The sequence below is a fragment of the Falco rusticolus genome, chromosome 4, assembly GCF_015220075.1.
Source record: "Falco rusticolus isolate bFalRus1 chromosome 4, bFalRus1.pri, whole genome shotgun sequence".
Taxonomy (NCBI): domain Eukaryota; kingdom Metazoa; phylum Chordata; class Aves; order Falconiformes; family Falconidae; genus Falco; species Falco rusticolus.
In genome coordinates this window covers 730,852-750,556 of record NC_051190.1, presented here as the reverse complement: position 1 = coordinate 750,556, position 19,705 = coordinate 730,852, and the positions used below count along the sequence as shown (strand labels likewise).

The 19,705-nt window shown below is 41.5% G+C and overlaps 1 long non-coding RNA gene across 1 annotated transcript in view; it reads right to left on the bottom strand.

Moving 5' to 3' along the window:
* Nucleotides 1–9,565: 9,565 nt before the first annotated feature.
* The window catches only part of LOC119147714, a 28,612-nt gene continuing 18,472 nt past the window's right edge, over nucleotides 9,566–19,705 (bottom strand). Inside the window, exon 3 of the long non-coding RNA XR_005104132.1 lies at nucleotides 9,566–11,001. This is a non-coding gene — a long non-coding RNA (uncharacterized LOC119147714). The remainder of the gene's footprint in view (nucleotides 11,002–19,705) is intronic.

Genomic DNA, 19,705 nt, shown 5'->3' with positions numbered 1-19,705 from the left:
GCGGCCCCGCGGGCTCCCGCCCTGCCGCCTCGGCGGGCCCCGGCCCCGCCACCACCGCCGCTGCTCCTACCGCCGCCGCCGCCGAAGGACTCGGGCTGCCGCGCCCCCCCTCCCCCTCCCGCCGGGCCCCGCGCGCATGCGCGGTCCGCACCGCCCCCCAGCCCCGCGCGGCCGCACGAGGCGCGCGCGGGCGCGAGGCGCGGGGGCGGCGGCGGGCGGGGCGGGGCGGGGAAGGGAAGGGCAGGGCAGGGAAGGGCTCGGCCGGCCGCGTGCCCAAGCACCGGGGCGAGCGCGAACCCCCCGTTACCGCGCCCCCGTTACCGCTGCTGCCGCTCACATGAGCCTGGGGGTCCCGCGGCCCCGGCAGCCCCCCTGCGCCTCCCCCGCCCCCAGCGGCCTGGGCAGGGCCTCTGTTGTCTGACACCGGCTGGGCCGAGGTTCCTCCCGGGAAAAGCGCCGCCGCCGCCGCAGGGGGGGTGTGGGGGGGTAGCCCCGGTGACACCCCCTCCCAGTGACCCGCCCCCGGTGTCCCCCGCCCGCAGCGGCCAGGCAGCGCTGGGTTCACAAACCAGGCAAATGCCGATGGTGGCCGCGCGAAGGGAAGAACGTTCCGGTCTGTGTTCCCTGGCTGCATGCAGGCCCCGCTCCGAGCGCTCTGCGGGACATTCAGGTGTGTATCCCACCCCGCACCTTTATGGAAACCTCTTCCCATTGCTGTGATAAGTTATCCGCGTTTTGCAAACGGAGGAACGAGGTGTTCACTAAGTGCGCAGCGGTGGCATGAGGCTGGCATGGGCAGGAGGGATGGGAGCGCCCCAGCCCTCCCACTGTGACACCACCAGCCCCTCGACCAAAATCTGTCCGATACTGTGACCTTTTTTAAAAAAATTAACTTCCCAAGTTTCTAAGGACCTGGCAAAATCTATACAGGTCACACAACAAACACTTGCCCAAAATGTGGAATAGGTTTTAGATTTGATCTCTGAGTTTGTCTTTCATTTCTACTGTTTCCATAAAGCCCACATTTGAATTCCTCCCAGCAAATTAAAAGCTGGAACATGTAACTCAGAACTTTTCCTGTAACGGGATGTTTGATGGCTGCGAATATTCTGCCAGACCAGCGGCTGTTCTCCCCGCGGAACCTTTCCAAAGGCACAGGCAGGAGCCAGCACCTTCCACACCGCATTGGCAGAAACCCTGGTAAACAAACTGCTCGCTGTGGAGTTTTGGGACCGCACTGAACTTTTTAATAATATAACTTCAGCTGTACCCAACACTTTTTATAGAATATCTGTTCTATCATTATATAATAAAACAGAACAAAAGTCACCAATTTGCACTACAGAACTTAGGTTGCTGTGGAAACCTTCATTATTTATTTTTTTAACATGTGCAACTTCTGTTTCAACACTGAATCTGTTTGGGTCTTTGCTTGGTTTGGGGCTGCTGGTTTTTGCTTGCCTGTGTAGAGTGCAAACAGAATGGCCAATAAGTAAGCACATTTGTACATTATTGATTCAGAAAAAACAACTTATTCAATCATACCTTAATTCATATTCTCATTTAGGCATATATATTTACAATAGCTTCATTACTTTCCTTCCTGAGGCACTCCCACAGCATGCAGAAATAGCTTTCTGAAGGGACAAAGCCTGACAAAGTCATTGAGTTGCATCTGTTGGAGATAGACTGCTGCTGAGTTTGAGAAACGGGATTTTCACCTATGTATGTCAATAATAAATACCTCTTCATCTCCTGCTAGTGCTCTGGGAGCAGGAAAGCTCTGTAGTGACAACAGTTGGTTAATTCTTCCAGCCTTTTCATCCTACTGCCCCAGCAGTTTGTGGATTCTTCTTGCTGCTACGCTGACCAGTAGCTAAGCCGATCCTCTTCCCGCTTCACAAAAAACACAGCAGATTTTTTTCCAAAATACAACCATGTCTGAGCTGACTTTTCCCCTTAAATCAAATATGAGATGAAGGTGAACTTGGGAAGACAAGGTGAGAACCTTGCAAGGTTATATACACTCTGCAGAGGACACCGGAATAACAGACAGAATGGAACGGGCAAGGAACTAGTAGTGTGCAAGAAACATTTTGTTTAAAGGGCATGATGCCATTTATGTTCCCTGATTGTGGACATATAAATGATAGCATTAACAGGTACAGTCATATTGATGACAGATTACTTTTATTTGAAATATAGTACATATTATTACGTATTTATTCCTAACATTTTTCCTGCCCTGCTGCTGGTAATGCCTATTTTCAGACAGAAAGAGTCAGTAGAGGGGCATATGAGCCACTTCAGAAAGATAAAAAATCAGTGTATGCTACTGTAGAGTCAGTGGAATGCAAGTTTGCACAACTTAAAGTTACCAAATATATTTACACCTGTTCCTCTGATACATGCATTCACCAGTTTAATGAGTCATCTATCACCTCTACATAAATACTTGATTGCTTTAGTAAATATTCGTAACTTAAGTGTAGCATAGAACAAACACCTCATCCTGTAAGGGAGCCAGAGGCACTGTTCTCCCAGGCAGCAAGCAGGTATTCAGGATCACCCATGTGCAAAGGAGGCAGACCAAAGCAAGCAGGGACTGTTATGCAGGGCTGCAAAACAACCATTTCTTCTGTCTTTTTTCTGTCTTTAACAGAGCTCACACCTGCCAACCTCAATATTCATGCTACTCTGTAAAGCATGGGAAAGGCACAGCAGTATTGTGCAAGCACAAACGAGAAATTCTGAAGGTTATATGCCCCAGGGTTGTTTTTTTTCTGGAGCTGTTTTTATTTTTCTCTGTCATAAAGATTGCACATTCAGAAACCACCACCACAAAATTGGGAATCCAATGCCTACTTCATTAGAGTATTTAAATGATTTTAAGGTTTCGTTAAGAAGTTTTTTAAATTAACTTCAGCAATCAAACTACATTCTAAAAACTGCTGTAAATGTCAGAGCTGCTACAAGAACCAAGTGCTGGTGAACATCATGGATCCCAAACACTAATGCTCTTCAGGGAAAAGTGGCCTCCCCTTGTAGAAATCTTCTGAGCTGCCATTCTGAGTCTTTGTCACTAAACTGCTGTGTTGCACCATATGGAAATAATAGCAAATACACGCTTCAAGACTTTATATAATTGAACAAGTCAAGCCAGAAAGAAAGTGCTAAGCACTCTGAATAACGCTGTTGAATGTTACCGAACATCCACTGCGTACAGGAGCTGTAATGTCAGAAGTGTGGTGAGCTGCTTATGGTTAAGTTACTGCAGACACGATTGTCCTTATCTAAACAGAATATGCATTCACGTTTAACACAGGAGTAATTAAAATACGTTACAGAGTTTGTCTTATATCATACTATCTTGCTGTAATATAGATGTGATCTGAAAGACAGCTGGCTCGGGATTGGAGAGATTTGACACAGTTTCTTTCTCTTAAATAGATCAAGGGAACTGCATGATCCTTTCAAATGCTCTGCAAGGGACAATGGAAGGTCAGAGTGCAGAAAGCAGAGAGATTCTCATACCTCCCTGCAAGCAAATTTTTCTCAGTTATCTCAGCCTTAAGGTATCATGGAACATATCACCCTCTCGCCCTCTCTTTCAGGTAAGAGCATCCCTGTACTTTACCCTTTCTCCTTATTCTCAGGGCTATAGATGCTGGTACTTCTACTTCCATTATTACTTTCAGTCTCTGTTTTAGAAACATGGCCCAGAACCCCTTCTATCACAAAAAGAACCCCAAAATAATCAGGGATGAATTCTAACTCCCTCTGACAGTCAATGTATTTGATTATGTTACCTCCTTTTCTACACCTGAGGTTCCAACTTTGAATATTTATCTCTTTGAAGTTCATATTCTTTCCCTGTTGATAAGATGAACAGAAGCCATTAAACAACCTGACCTTCCCATTAAATTATAAATTCCTCACCTTACATGGAGAAACAAAAGAATCTAAAGCAAATACGCTCTATCACCACCTCCAATAACCTCACAGGTCCTTTTGAAGCACCAAGTGTTTCTCCTTTGTGCCTCAAAATAGGAATTCACATGTCTCAAGAATGGGGCTATTCCCCCTTTGATGAAGTAATGCTCTGAAACTTTTGAGCAGGAAGACTGATGTACAGATATAAATTATATTCTTTGTCCTACTGCACAAGGCCATCTCATGGATTATTTTTTTTTTCCTTCTGAAGAAAGGACAAAACCATCATCTTAGGAATCTAAAGGCAGCAGTTTATCCCTCTGAGGCATTGCAGTGTTTGTGTCCCACAACTTCATTCACCTAATTATTCTTTCATCAGGATGGTTTCTGATTAGCGCTCTGGATTGGGGGAGGGTTATAAAGGCCATCATCTTTAAAGTCCTTTTTAAAAGTCAGAATGAGCTTCTTATAAGCAGCTCTGCTCCCAGCCCTCAACATTTCTCAGAGTGGCAGGAAAGGAAAGCAGACCCCTATACACCACGCAGCATTTCTAGCTTGCAGTTGTCACCCCGTCATCTTTTCCTTACTGAGTGCATGAAGTGGGAGCTCATGAAGGACAGCAACCAACACATCTAACTTCATATGTGAGATGCAGCAAACATAACTTTCTGGTAATCCTCGGAGCATCATCTCAATTACAGTAGTTCATCCTCAGAGCATCATCTCAATTACAGTAGTTCTATTGTTCCATTCCTTTTGTACCACAATTTTTCTTCCATGCAAAATGGAAGTCAGCATGAAATATTCCAGTAATCTTCTTAGAAGCAAAGGTTACCTAAAGTCATCGGGGGCAGAGAAAGAGGTACTTTCAAATCCCTCCAGAACATTAGACATCTGGAGTTCAGTCTCATCTAAACAAACCCCCACAAAAACATCAACTAAGAACAAATAACACAATTTGTCGTTGCAAACATAATGTTAATAGTTACTTTTATTCTATTTTTAATATTGCTTGAAAGCAAATTATAAAACCAGAAAAGACCAGGACTTGCATAAGGACAAGTATGGATCAATCTTGTTATGCCAACATATTTCAGTTTGTCAGTTGCTTGCCTAGAAAATATCTGGATTAAGTCAGGACAATAATTTTTAATTATTTTTTTTAGCACTAAAGCAGAGAATGAACTGACTAATGCTTTAATACCAATACCTCAAGTACAATTACCAAAAATCCACAGTGCAGACAGCAATTATTTAGTCAGCTGGACCTTTATTTGAAATAGATCACAAATTATGCTGAACAAATATTTTCCTGATACTAAAGAAATAGAGTATTTTGTTCTTCAATTAGTAAAAAAAGCAAAAGATTCATTTGAATTTTCACGTTTCATAAATAATTAAGAAATTGGAGAAAAATACTATTGCAACCTCATTCTCACTTATCCCTAATGTTCTCTACAGCAAATTACCTATTAAGAGAGTGAAAAATCATAGAATGTTAATTAGCACTGTTGTGACAAATTGATACCTTTGCCTATTAATTCTCTTTTAATGTTCAGGATATAAGAAACCCTACCAAAGTAATAATTAGCTCCTGTCTTATTTTTTGAAATGAGAGTTCAGAAACATTTGTGAACTCTTCTTGGGAGCATGCTTTTCTTTGGTCTTTTTTCATTTCTGACCTTACGTATTTCTTATCATATATTTATTTATTGCCTTAAAAGAGATCTCTTTCATGCTAATAGATTTATACTATTGAGAGAAAACATCATCACTCTTGGGAATGCAGGTGGCTGCCCAGGGGCTGCCCTAACCCACCTCAGCTGTCGCATCGCCAGCCCCGGGCCGAGTCTCCGCGAGCGCAGAGGTTTGGTGGGGTTTTGGGGCGCTCGCGCTGACGTTACCGCTATTCAGGGGCACCCGGGCCCGGTTAGCGAGGGACGGCCCGGCACGCCTCCGGGGAGCGGCAGTTGAGGGCTCAGAGCTCGGTACCCTGGTTTGCAGACACGGTGCGGCTCGGTGGAAGGAGCCGGTGCCGGTGCGTTTCGGTCCGCAGGGTGGGGGCGGGGACACGCTGGGGGCGCCCCCGCCGTAGCCCGGCTGGCGGAGCTCGTCTCACGAGCGTCTCATGTCTCCAGAACCTCCCCGTGCAGCGCCCGGTGCTGTACTGGGTCATCCACGTGGTGACGGACCGGCACCGAGCCGTGCCCCGCCCCCCGCCCCGCCGGGCGCTGTCCGTGGTGCTGCCCGCCGCTCCGCGCCGCGCCCCGCACGCCCCGCTCTCCCCGCCCGCCGCGCCCCGCCCCGCCCCGCCTGCCGCGCCCCGCCCCGCCCCGCCCCGCCCTCCCCGGCTGCTACAGCGAGCGAGCGCACCGAGCGCCCGAGTACCCATTCCGTGATGGAGCCCGGCTGCCCTGGGGATGGCCCAACACCCGCCTGCCCGTGGGAGTGGGGAATGTTCCCGGCTTTGCTTTGCTTGTGTGTGCGGCTTTTGCTTTACCTATTAAATTGTTCTTATCTCAACCCCCGAGTTTTACATTCCTTTCCGATCCTCCTCCCCATCCCTCTGGGTGAGGGGCAGCGAGCGAGCGGCTGCGTGAGGCTGGGTTGTCGGCCGGGGTTAAAACACGACAGCTACTCTGGCAAAGGACGTGAAACCTCCCGCTTCCAAACCTCTGCGTTTTTATGAAGGGAGCGCTAGCTGGTCATGTTGGTCAACCCATAAACTCAAGGACCAGCTTTATATCTGGCCATTACCTTTTGACTTGTACAGAGAATATATTGTTACCAGAAAATAAAACTAGCACTAACATAAACAATTGGAAAAAAATGGAATTTAGAAGTACTGAGATGGATAATTCAAAGTCATGCTGGACCTAGACCATGATCACTATTCATCCTCTTTTTTCTTATAGGAATGCTAGGGCACACGGTTCAGCTGTGGGCATACTGTTCCACTTCAGCTGCTCAGAAGAATTATTATGGAAATATAAAGTCATGACAAGATGCTCAATACCCAAGAAACGCTGTTTAAAAATTCCTACTATTGTATCATCTGCATTATTTAGATATTTATATTTTAAAAATATAAACTTCCTATATGTTTAACTGTAAAATGATTATGATTATTTTTATCTAGATAAATTCAGTATTGTATATATGAATATTCAAAATGAATAAAGAATGTATTTTGATAGTATGTAAATATTAGAAGCTTAAAAAATGTAATATTGTTAAGATTGGGTCAATTCAAATGCAATTAGTTCAATAGATGGCCAAATTAAATTTCTAACTGCTATTATCATGTGCCCAAAGTTAGATTCTCCACTTAAAAAGCAGACACTACTTAAGTCTTCACATGATCTTCAGATTCCAAAATGAATTTGAGATATAATCCCTGTGAAAGACACTGTAACAGTCTTATGTTCAAGAGAAAGAGATGTCTTCTACTTGTGTTCTCAGCATGCCAAGACTATTCCAGTTTTCTATAGAGCAAAATTCTGAGACTGTCCCATGCATGCCCAAATCACAACCACATCCGAATACACTCACGTGTGTCAGGGTAACTGGGGGCAGGCAAGGGGGGTGGGGGAAGTAGAATATTTTGTTACCTCACACAGCAGAACAATTAGTCAAGTGCAAAATTACGCAGACTGGCATGTCTCTGAGTAAAAAGGATGAAGCTACCGTAAATCCATCCAAATACTTTTATCCAGCTCTGAGAGTGAATCAGCACAAAGTGACCAGCAGCTGATTCATCTAAATAACAAAAGCATGAACACCTCATCAGCTGTCACCACAAGGAAGGAATCAATAATTACACAAATACGCTCTCCTGCCGTACTGGCAAAGAGCTCTTAGTATATCCATCCATCCACCTTCCACTCGGAAGGTAAGAAAGGCTTAGATGACATCCAGACATCTTGTCAAGGGTGGTGAATACTCACTTTTCCTTAGTGGTGTTCTTGACACTTTAGCAACAAAGTACATTTCTGATAGTTGTTCACCAAATGCAAAAGACATGGATTTAACTCATCCCCCTCCCCCCCAGCTCAGCGAACAACCCTTGGGTAAACTCAAGCAGCAAAGACTAAGCCTAGAGCTCCTCAAGATGCTGTCTAGCTATTACAGACATGCAGACAGCTCAGTCTGTATCAGAGGCACTTTCCTGAAAACCAGAAAGAAACGTCCTCGTATCATGAAGTGACTGAATCAGGTGATTGAATCGATCAGCAGAAGAAAGAGCCTGGACTGAGCAGGCTGCCTTCCACAAGGAGAAAAATTGCCACCTGAGATTGTGCAGGTGTTATGTCAAGGCAAACAACATGTTCTTTATCTCCTGTAAAGCTATGCAAGAAAATGCTAATTCTTTATGTTACCATTAACATACTAAATAATCAGTAACATAAATCAACATAATTGTCTGTCGGAAGTAGAGGTGCAGAGTTCCCCGCCAAAGTTCTGACGGAAACATCCCACCCAAAGGCAGGCCACAGAAAGAGGGAAGTGGACCCATAGTATAAAGTGGTCAATGGCAGGCAGGAAATCTCACGCACAGGAAAAATAACAAGGAAAGAAGTTTCAAATGATCACTCGGAAACCAGCTGTGACCCCAGCAGCGTTTCAGCCACAAAAGTGTAAGTCTGAAGACTCTATAAACCCCTTTCATTCCTTCAAAGGGAAGGGAAGACCTGGAGAAGGGCTTGCAAAAGCTATTTTTTTTATAGGCATACTTTTACCTACAACACATGACAGAGTAAAGGACAGATTCAGTCAGAATATTTATTCTTCATTTATGATTCATAAAATATACACCCTCAGGTGGACTACCACCAGTTTTGGCTTGGCTTGGCCACTGCAACCTTCCTACACAGGATAAACCAACCTACATATCTGTTCAGCAGTCCTAAACCCATATAACTGATATAAAAATATAACATGCCTGCCAAGCAAAGCGCAAATGCACACTGCAAACAGATTGCTTGACTAATTGAACCTGTTAGGATTATGAAGATAAAATTCAGATTATTTTAATCACTCCTTTTCTCTTCCTATTGGTAGCAGAGAAGGATCTCCAGGAACTTAGACTCAACATACACCACTACAAATATTTTACTGTTTAGAATTAGAAGAGTGCAAATGTTGATGCAATTATTACATTTTCCTATTAATACGAAATCTTTTCTTTTGGTGTCTGTTACATCTCTCATTCATATTATTTAGTTCTCAAAATACTTGACTGTGTTAGCTTGAGCTAACCACACCAGCTGCTCCCTGTCACCCCCCAGACAGGATGCCTTCAGCAGAGATTTGAGATGTCACGCCACTGTCTGGAGGAGCTCACGGCAGGATTTCTAGGGGACAGGTGATCTTGCACTAATACTAATTCTACTGCAACCTGGTAAAATCTGTTGTTCACCCACTAAAATAAATTTACTCTTCCTTACTCATTAGTCTGGAATTCATATTAATCGTTGGTGTTTGCAAACTGCTCGTTCTATTACAAATAATGAAGTCAGCGTAAGTATCTTTTATTAGACCAACTCAAGTAACTTCAAGGGGAGAAACAGACACATTTTTGGGTGCACAAGCCACTGAAGGAATAATGTTATTAAAAATCACTACCAGTGGGTGTAGAGACAAGGACTGGAATTTATTACACGAACATAATATTTTACAGTTGGAATTATGAAATACATCTTATCCCTAAAGGAATAAAATATAAAAAATATAACTAAGAAAAAGAAAGGAATATATAGCAATATGATGTAAGTGAAATACTTTACCATTGTGTATGAGATTGCTGTCTGAATACCTAATAATTAACCCACATGTCTAATGCATCGTTTAAAAGAAACTGATAAAAACATCTAAGGAGAATGATAATGAAAATTGATAAAAATAAATTACAGGAATAAAATGCAGAAATGCAGATATACTTGTGTTATGAAACAGGGAGACAACAGGTTAAAGAAATGTAAGTAGCATGGACAAAACAAATTTGTTTGAACTGAAATAACTTTGAGGAAATATGAACAAATGAGTTTGCTCAAGATTTTCAAGAACATTCTAGGACTGGATTTGATTGGAAAACTTCTTAATATTATTGCTCCTAGAAAGTGTATCAATATAGGAACTAACTTTCCTGACAGAGATGGGAAAATAAACGTTCCTGTTTGTGGTAGCATTCATATACTCATTAGTGTGAGGGCTGACAGATTTCTTTCCCAAATGTTTAGCCAATTCACATGAAGTGATGCTATTGTGAATGTGATTTTGATTTGCAACAAGGACATTACAAAAGAGTTGATCAAACAACATTGGAGTGAATGCATATAAGATGATTAAATGTAAATTAAATGGAATGATAAACAAACATTGGGCTTAATCTTGATTTTAGAGAATCTTTGAGCAACAGTAAAAACAGGCTCCAAAGGAATAACCACCCCTAAAAAAGTTAATAGTGTAAATGAAAAACCTAAAAGGGCATTAAAAAGGTATGAAGCTGGAAAAGATAGGTACAACTTACAGGTGTAAAATGTGAAGAGATAAAAGTCAGAACTTCCAGAAATCAATTTGAACTAAGTCATGGAAAGGATGATAAAATAAAAGATTTTTCAGACCTGATTTTTTAAAAAAGGCAAAAAGTGGGACTACATTGCAGTGAAAATGAGACAGATATTAAAGGTAATGTAGAAAACCCCCACCCTTTCTTTTCCAGTTTTCAGTGAGGGTGTGTGGCAGGTTCACGTGCTAACTGGCAAACCCACGGCAGCCACTGGTGCACGGGTGTGCAGAGAACCGTGTGCAGGAGGCAGAAGGTAAAGAGTTTCACAACCTGCTGGGAACCCCACAGTGTACGGCTCCAAATTCCAAAGTATCTCAATACCTTAGTGTCCTGTTCTGAAAACAGAAATTTGTAATATGTGTCATCTTTTGCTTCTAGTCTTAAAATGAGGCAGGTTGGTCATTTGCATTTAGAAGGCAGAACTGGTCATCCAAGCAACTATTTCCCTGTTAGTCAAACATCTGCAGCATGCAAAGTTCTCAAATGTTTTGAATGAAATGCTAAAAGGAAAACAGAAAACGTGACAAAATGTAAGTTTTATTTAAATAAATATTTAAAATTAAACAAATAAAAAAACTTTTCTAGATATAAAAATAATTATATATATGATAATCTACAGGAAATCTACCTAGGATACAATAAGACTGAGCAGTACACAAGGCAGAGAAGAAAGACCTTGGTAAGGGAGCTGACTACTTTAGACATGCCGGTAGGTATGGGGTCCTCCAAGGGTTCTTTCTGAGAACATATTTTCACATAGAATTTATGTTAACAGCATTTCCACAAAACCTAGAAAGTATATTAATATAAACTGACTGCAGTACAATGTGGAAGATCAGTAGAAGATCTGAGTATTTTGGGCAGAAATGGATAATTTTAGTGCCAGAGCAATCTGTATGGGATAAATATTAATAGCACAAAATGGAAAATCATGAGCTCAGAAATTACGTCTGCTATAAACTTAAGATTCACTGGTTGAAGGTGACCAAGGAGGGAAAAAGTTTGTGCGTGGCCAATCACGGGGTGGCTACCAGCCCGATCTGTGGTGCAACCAAGGGGGAAAAAAGCAAGCATGATACTAGGATGAAACAGGACAAATCTCTTCATTGAAAACAGACCACTCGACTAAGCCTTGGTAAAAACTGTAAGTAAAAACCTGGGAGTACTTTATGTATTAATATCACCCATCTTCCAGCAAGATGAATGTGAATACACAGAAAGGCTATTAGAACAATTAAGGAAATGGAAGATATATCACATGATAAGAGATGAAGAGAAAAGACTTTGTTTGCCTAGCCAAGAAAAACAATGAGAAGACACAGTTGCTGTTAGGAGATCATTGCCAGTCCAATGTTCATTAGAAAGACCTTGTTACACATTAAAAAGCTTTATCTTGTATTAGATTGCTATTGTAATAAAACAACTATTTTATTCAGAGCATTCCCCCCCATTTGTTGATTAAATACACATCACCATTTTCTTTTGGAGGTAGGAAAAGTTACATATCATGTAACCACGATAAAACCAGACAAGAAGCATCAACCTGCCTGGCTTTTTGCTGCTGTAACCAGATAGAGATTAGGTTCAGGAGCCAAAACATGTACCCAAGATATAACTAAGCAGTCTGTATGGAAACCAGCTTGTCCTTCCCAAACACAGAACAATGACTGATGCGAAGAATAACTTCTTACAGACACTTCAGGAGAAATTTAGCACAATATTACAAAATAATTGTGAAGCCAATATACCATTTACTGATCACAGCCAAGCGCAGTTGTGAACTTTTCATATTACAAATATTCCACTAGAAGTGATCCTATAAAAATAGTGAACTGCAAGAAGTACATAGTAAGTTAGCTGCTTACAACAGACAGGTTGAACTATTTGAAGTTACGAAGTCACATTTTTACATTTTACTCTAAATACATGTTTATGGGGATTGCAGCCTAGGAAATATTTGATTCAGAGGCCAACCAAGGCCATATAATTTACTCAAGCAACCTATAAAACAGTGATGAGTCCTACACATGGAACTTTGCATTTTGAAGCTGATACTCTTCTGATATACTTCCAGAAATTACTTTCACTAATTCAGATCTTCACAATCCACAGATGCCTAATTTCTCTAGGATTACTTGCTGAAAGATTAATTTATTTTTTTTTATTTACAATGAACATGAATCATATGAGGCTTCCCACTTCGTGCCATATAAATGTGTTATCTAAAATGCTTTTGGGACAGAAGTATTACAATATTGAAAAATATAATGGTAATTGTCATTCCTAAAATACCATTGCTGTACACCCTAGGCATTGCAGATCTATTAAAGATTAATAAAACACACTGAAGATTTTACTACTGTTACTAGCAGTAGCTCAGGCCAAACAACTGGAATGAAGCAATCAGACCCTAATCAGCTATATAACTAATCATAATCATAACAAACCGCATACTGTTTCAAGTCTCAGTGAGAGCAACAGGGAGCTTGGATGGATTTAGATGAAAAGGGAAACAATTATTTCTAACTAATTTGCATGAATCTAATCTTACCACAAAATTTTACCTTCCTTTCATACTGTAACATACTGTGCCAACTTCTGATATCCACCCGTCCCCAAAAAGAAAACAGAAAAGGTTCAGGAAAAAACAGCCAAGAGAATAATTTGAGGTCTTTTAAAAAAACTATCTTCCTAATACAGAAATTTAAAGAGATTAATCTCTTTATCTCTATCAAAGAGAAGTGTAAGATATGATATGATCAGTGTCTATAAGTATATACACAAGGGGATTTCTCACAGCTCTTTAAATCTAGGAGACAAAGGCATTGCCAGATGAAAAGGCTCGATGCTGATGGCCTGTGCAGACTGGAATAGGTGCATATTTTTAATCATGGGAGGAAATTGGTACAACTTATGAGAAGAAGTAAAAGATTCTTTGTTGCTTCAACTTTTTACTCTAGGTTGGCTGTCACTGGAAGAAACATTCATTAGCAGAACCAAAAAGGATGCTCTTGAGGAAATTCTTAGGGGAAATTCTTGAACTCATGTATTTCAAGGTAGGTTATTGCTACCATTTTCTATAGAATGACTTATTAAGTAGGTGATCCTAACTCAAATTAATTTTCATTATTCAAAATTAGAATATATTTATATGAATCTAGTAGCACATACAGGTCTTATTTTAAAATTACAGCACTAGACGCTACCTGTGGGGGTTTATGATGTCTATTTTATGGAAACAAACCTTTCTAAAGATTAAATAAATTTTTGTATTCCTTTCCATAGAGAATTTCATATGTGCATGAGGCAAAGGATAGAAGCCTGATTATATATTGACTGAAACAATCTAAAGATAAAAAAGATCACCACAAAACATGGCTTCTTTGGAATTTTCACAGCCAGGAAAAAAATGTTTTCATTGTTAGGATCTTGTGAATTTTCTTATTTTTGTAGTTCAAAATTTCCTTTGAGACTTAATAAACAAGAAGATGCCCCAAACATGACAGCTCCTACTGGCATGTTGACAGACTATGCTTGGTCTCAGTGGGCAGCACCATCTACATGGGTATGAAAGACAGAACTACAGGTTTATCTGTCCGTTTAAGAAATGCAGCTGACTGAATCTGCTCAGAGATTTGGAATGACTGAATAAATCCTGGGAATGATGGCTTAATGAGCAAGGTGTCAGTAAAATGGTCAATACTGACTAGTGAAATTCACAGATATTAGCAGTTTTTAAAAAAATGCAACTCTAATGATATCTACTTAACTGTTACTTTCATTTGCTTTGGTATCTGGCTGCCCATACATTTGCTCTTTTCTCTCTATCATCAGCCCTCAGTTTTAATTCCCATGCCGAGGGGTGTGAGGCTGAGGGGGCCCTCACACCCCTGATACACTGTTTGTAGCCACATTGCTGTATCCCTGTCACAGCAGAGTGCTGGGCAGGGGTAGCACCCAAGGACTCGCAGCCCAAGACGCACTTCCAAGCAAATTAAATTGCAAAACAACCCACTAGCTTCTGCTCCGGCCTTCACACTCACCTGCTCTTTGCTAAGCTGACCAGCCTTCCGTAGTGTCCTCAAGCTTCTCTTTGCTCAGAGAAAAGGAAAAGAACTTCTTAATACTGTATAATCTCTAACAGCTTTCCTAACCATGCACTGCTTTTGAATCACACAATCCTCAAATCACTTGTCAAGTGGCTAAAACGCACATGTTCAGAAGGTATAGAATGAATTTCCAATAAAACCATGATTTTGTGCACAGTTCCCAATAAAAACACTTTCTTTGTGATGCTAAAAGCAGTCACAGTATTTTCACACCTGCAGACTGGTTCCTGTTGCCAAAGGGATACTCACAAGCAGGCTGGGGGGGTCTACATGTGGCAGCTCGCATGGGACAGCATGGAAAACACCCCACTCAAGCAGCCTTTTTTGCTGATGCCCTTCTGAAACAATCCAGGCATATTTCCACTTGCTGCAGCCAACATTCAGATTATGCTTTGCTTTTTTGATGATTCATTGGGTCAGCTAATGCAGGAAATGTTTTAAGGGACTTTTTTCAGATTAGGCTGAACTACCACAGTGTTAGCAGGTCAGCAGTCTTTACCAATTACTTACAGTGCAAAACATTTACTGTAGCAAAGGCCTTGATTAAAGCGCTAATGGAAACAGCATCATCTCAGTGGTTTGGAGCACAAAGTTCACTTTTATGTAAGACTTTCCAGTACGTGAATCCATGAACTCAACTGCCTGTGGAAGAGGATTGCTTGCTTGAACGACCGCGCTGGAGTTACATGAAAACCTCAGATGCAGATGATTAAATCTGGATAGCTGAACCTTGCATTTTGTTTCAGCAGTTATATGGAGCAAGGTAGCTAAGATTTGTAGGGAAGCAGCAGACTTGGGAAATACTTCTGATTGCCCACGCATTCCATCCTTCCTCAGAGGTCTTTCCAGCTAAGCGTGAGTCTAATGGTTCCTGCCAGCTGTAGCTAGACAGATGCTGTTACTTAGGCACATGCTAAAAAGTCAGACTGCAAACTGTTCTTCTGCTTCTCCTGTCGGTGGCCTGTACAACACACTCTTGGGATCCAGGTAATTTATTTAAGACAGTAAGAGGAGCATGCCTGCTTAGGAGATGTAACCAAAACAGTTGGCAAGATCTTCAGTTCCCTGAGCGTGGAGCAGGAACAGAAATGGAGAGGAGGACAGACAGTAACGAGCAGAGCTATTTAGCTATTTACTTCTCTGATCCTACTTCTCTGTCTCCAATGAACTTCCCAAAACTGGGGCAAACAAGAGCCTTCTCAGACCACAGCACTACTTTCTGTTCCAGATTCACATGCACACTGTCACCCCAGCGCTCCCAGCCTGGGAAGCGAGACAGAACACCTGCGTGCTCGGTGCTGAGAACCCAGCATCTATAACACACGTCACTTTGGGTAACCTCTGGTGTGGACCCAGGAACGAGTGTTCTCCAGCTGCCTAAGGGGCATTCAGGGGTGTTCCCAGAGCGCGTCTTCTAGTCTAGCTTTAACCAGAAGGAACCCAGCTTGGGTGCTCTGACACCACTCAGTGATGTGAGACAAAGTGCAGTAAATGGGAACGATGGAGAGATTTACTTCAAAACCACACCAGAGGTAGATGTACTCCGTGGTAAAAAACGCACCCAGGCTTCAAAATAAATGTTATCTCATGGTAGACCCTAAGATCAAAAAAAATAATAAAATCAAATAAAAAGCAGAGAACACTGAGTTGGAGTAAAACATGAACCAGCTCCAACATTCTTAATTTAGTGCAGAGAATTAGGCTTTGCTTTGAAGGCAACTTGACAGATATTAAATGACTGACATGAACCTTCGTACAGAAAAGTACTGTCCCCACAGTGAAGGGTGTGCTAGAAAATCCTGCGCTGCCTCGAAGAGTGAGTGCACGCCCCTTCTCTGGGCTAGGATGAAGAATCAGTGAAGTAGGGTGAGAGGTTCCTTCTGCATCCTCCTTAGATTGCGGAGCCACAAAGGCAGGGCATAGATAAAACATTCAGCTGTCCTAGGAGCAGATCTAATAATAATTGAGTAGGGCATTTACCATGGAAAACAGAATGCTAAAACAGTAATTTACCATTAATTCCAAATCAAGTTAGAGATAAAAATATCAAGCTAATTGGCTTGCCAGGCAATATTGAGTGGGAGGACCCTACAGGATTTCTGGAGCCTTAGTTTCCTGTGACTCTGCTGCTTGACAGAGCAAAGCTGATTTATATGAAAAATGGCCTTCAAGAACCTCATAGGAAGGAACAGATAGAAAGGAATTCCTCAAGTAAAAAAACCGCAGCTCTGCTATTACAGGGACGATCATTCACACGGCTAAAAGGAAGCGCAGTCTATTGAAGGATGACTCTGTGTTTCCAGACTAGCTAGTAACAGGAGGCATTTCAGCCAGAAGTTCCTATGAGAAGGTGATTTTCAGACACTCTAGTTCTGCTTTCTCAATTTTACTCCTGCTGTGAAAACTGATGTTAAATATATATATATATATATAAGAATAATACTGAACTTGTATAACTGCATTTCAAAATACATGCACAAGTATGTAGCTGACTAGCAAAACAACCTGATATTTAACCTTAACAGCTTAAAATAAGCCTAATTTTTGTAATTTAACCTCAGAATTTGCTTAAAAATTGATTTCTATTTTTCTCATTGTTCCAATTCTAGCTTTGCCACTGCTTGCAATCCACATTGGCAAGACACCCCCCAACAGAGATTTTCAGAAAGATTCGCTTCACTTCTGAGCTATCTAGAGTCTAGCTACATATTTCAAAGGGATTCCTCATTCCTCAACTTTGGGAGAAATTGAGAAAATAAAACCCTAGAATTTTCTGAGACAGACTGTATGGCTCAGCACCAGCAACTATGGCCAAGTTTTCCAAAACGCTTAGCTACTCTGCTGAATATCCACTGTGCTGAATGCTTAGAGAAATAAGCATTTATAGTGCTTGCATAGCAAACAAGCTTTTCAGAAAACCTGGTCTGTGACTACACAAAACTAATCAAATCAGTGAAGACTGTGTCAGAATCGAGGCATATCTGTTCTGTTACCAGAGGCTGTTGTAGGAATTAATTTACTTAAATGGCAATAGTAGTATATAAATGAGATGTGAATCACATTTTGGGGAGTATCTAAATGGGAACCTAAATAATTGCGGTTTGTATGTAGATGGGTAGAAGAAAATGTAAATTACACTGATTTAGATACAATACTGAGTTCAGCCTGATTAAAAAAGTTTTAGAGATAAAAAGACTTTTAAGGTGCAACTTTAATTAATGCCTAAATCTCATTTAAAGTCAAGGGAATTGTATGAACGTGTAGCTGTTTAAATATTTTGTCATTAATTCAAGTCAGCCTATCTGAAATACTTAAAAAATATACTAAGTAGATGGTGTATACTTGGGCTCCCTTTGGCTCTCAACAGACAGGAGAGGAGTTGCTGTTCCAGGCACAATACAAGCACACACACACGTGCAGCAACAGTTCCTACCCCAAGGCACTTACAATCTAAAAAAATATTCAGACATAAGCTCGAGGTAGTGCTGTCTTATATAAACAACCACATATAGTGGTGGAAAATACCACATCGATTCCATTGTGTATAAGGGTTCATTGAAGTATGAATAGAAAGAAAAGTGAAAAGGGCTTGGGATACTGACAGAAGTGGATGAAGGGTACTGTAAGGAAGAAATGCATTTGAGCCACAGTAGTTGCTACGGCCATCCAGAAGAAAAAGATCCCAATCCAGAGCTACAATTAGAAGCAGAGTGGTGACAGAGGGACAGCAGGAAAGGACAGGACGCAAGATATGGAGAGTTGCTCCGAGGTGTCAAAAAAGCCTCACCATAGCTCAGGAAACAGAGAGGGTGAGAAGGGAACAAAAGGACCTATTATGATATAAGCCTCAGCCGAAGAGAATTTAAGGGATAAAAAAAGATGAGATCCCTCTGAAAGCTTGTGACAGTAGTCCCCATACTGTCCCAGTGAGACAGAGCAATCCATCTCCTGTGCGCATCTGTATGTGTATATGGGGGAATAAAAAAAATAATAACCTATGGTTTCATCAGTGGGTATTCACACTTCAGTTTGCACAAACCCAGAGTCTGATGACACACATGCAGCATGGTTTTGAAACTTTCAGAAGTAAACAGAGGAATTTTTTGGAAGAGATGTTTCAGCACTATACCTAGAGAACATAATTAAAATTCCACATAACTATAAAAAATGACTGAAACAGAGCAGTCTTACTCCATCAGTATAAATGTGTGTATAGGCAGGGTTGTAGGACTTCCCTGCTTTTGTTTTCTCTTTTAATAGCTGTGGTCAGAAGCTTTCCTGTATTGTGTATGTCTAGACCCTGACCGATTGCTTCTTTGAGCAGCCAGCTACCATGTGATTCAAATTCCAAATGTAGGATGAACATGCTGCTGCAATAAAAAGAAAACTAAAACATGTCATTAGTGGCCTTTCACCGATCTAATTTAATCAATTTGCGGCTTTGGAAGAAATTAATATAATCCCAGGGACATTGCCAGAAAGCCTGAGCTATGTGCAGCCTTTGGAAACAAAAGGTCCATCATCTTCCCCTGGCGATGTACTAATGCATTGATTTCCATGCTGAGGATTAAAACTCCTTAAATTTCCCCAGGTAACCATGTTCTGCACACATCATGTTTATTTGTTAAATATAATATAATATATAAAAATCAGCTTAGGAAAAATTGCTGATAGCTGTTTCTCTACATCTAGAAACTCCTCTAAAACCATAATCACTTCATGCCCTTTGCACTAGAGCTGCACTGTGCCCTGAGCGATCAGAGCCCCAAGAGACGGGTCCTTCCCACTTGCTGGAGCTCCCGCGTACATGCAAGTACGATGTGCGCCAGCGCAGGAGCACCAACACAGCTCAGATCTGTTTCTGAGAGGGTTCCTCCGTGGGCCCTGGAGTAGTAGCTGTACTGTGAGAAGGTGCAGAAAAAGGAGGTGAATGTCTTGGTGCATGAAGTTAGAGAGATTTAAGAGAGTTAGAGATCCCAAAGTCAATCTTTGAAGACCGGCCCAAACACTGTTAACTGGCAGATGGCCCAGTTTACAGCAGGGCTATGCAAACTTCAAAAGAACACCATTCCCAAGAGGCACCACAGCTGAATGT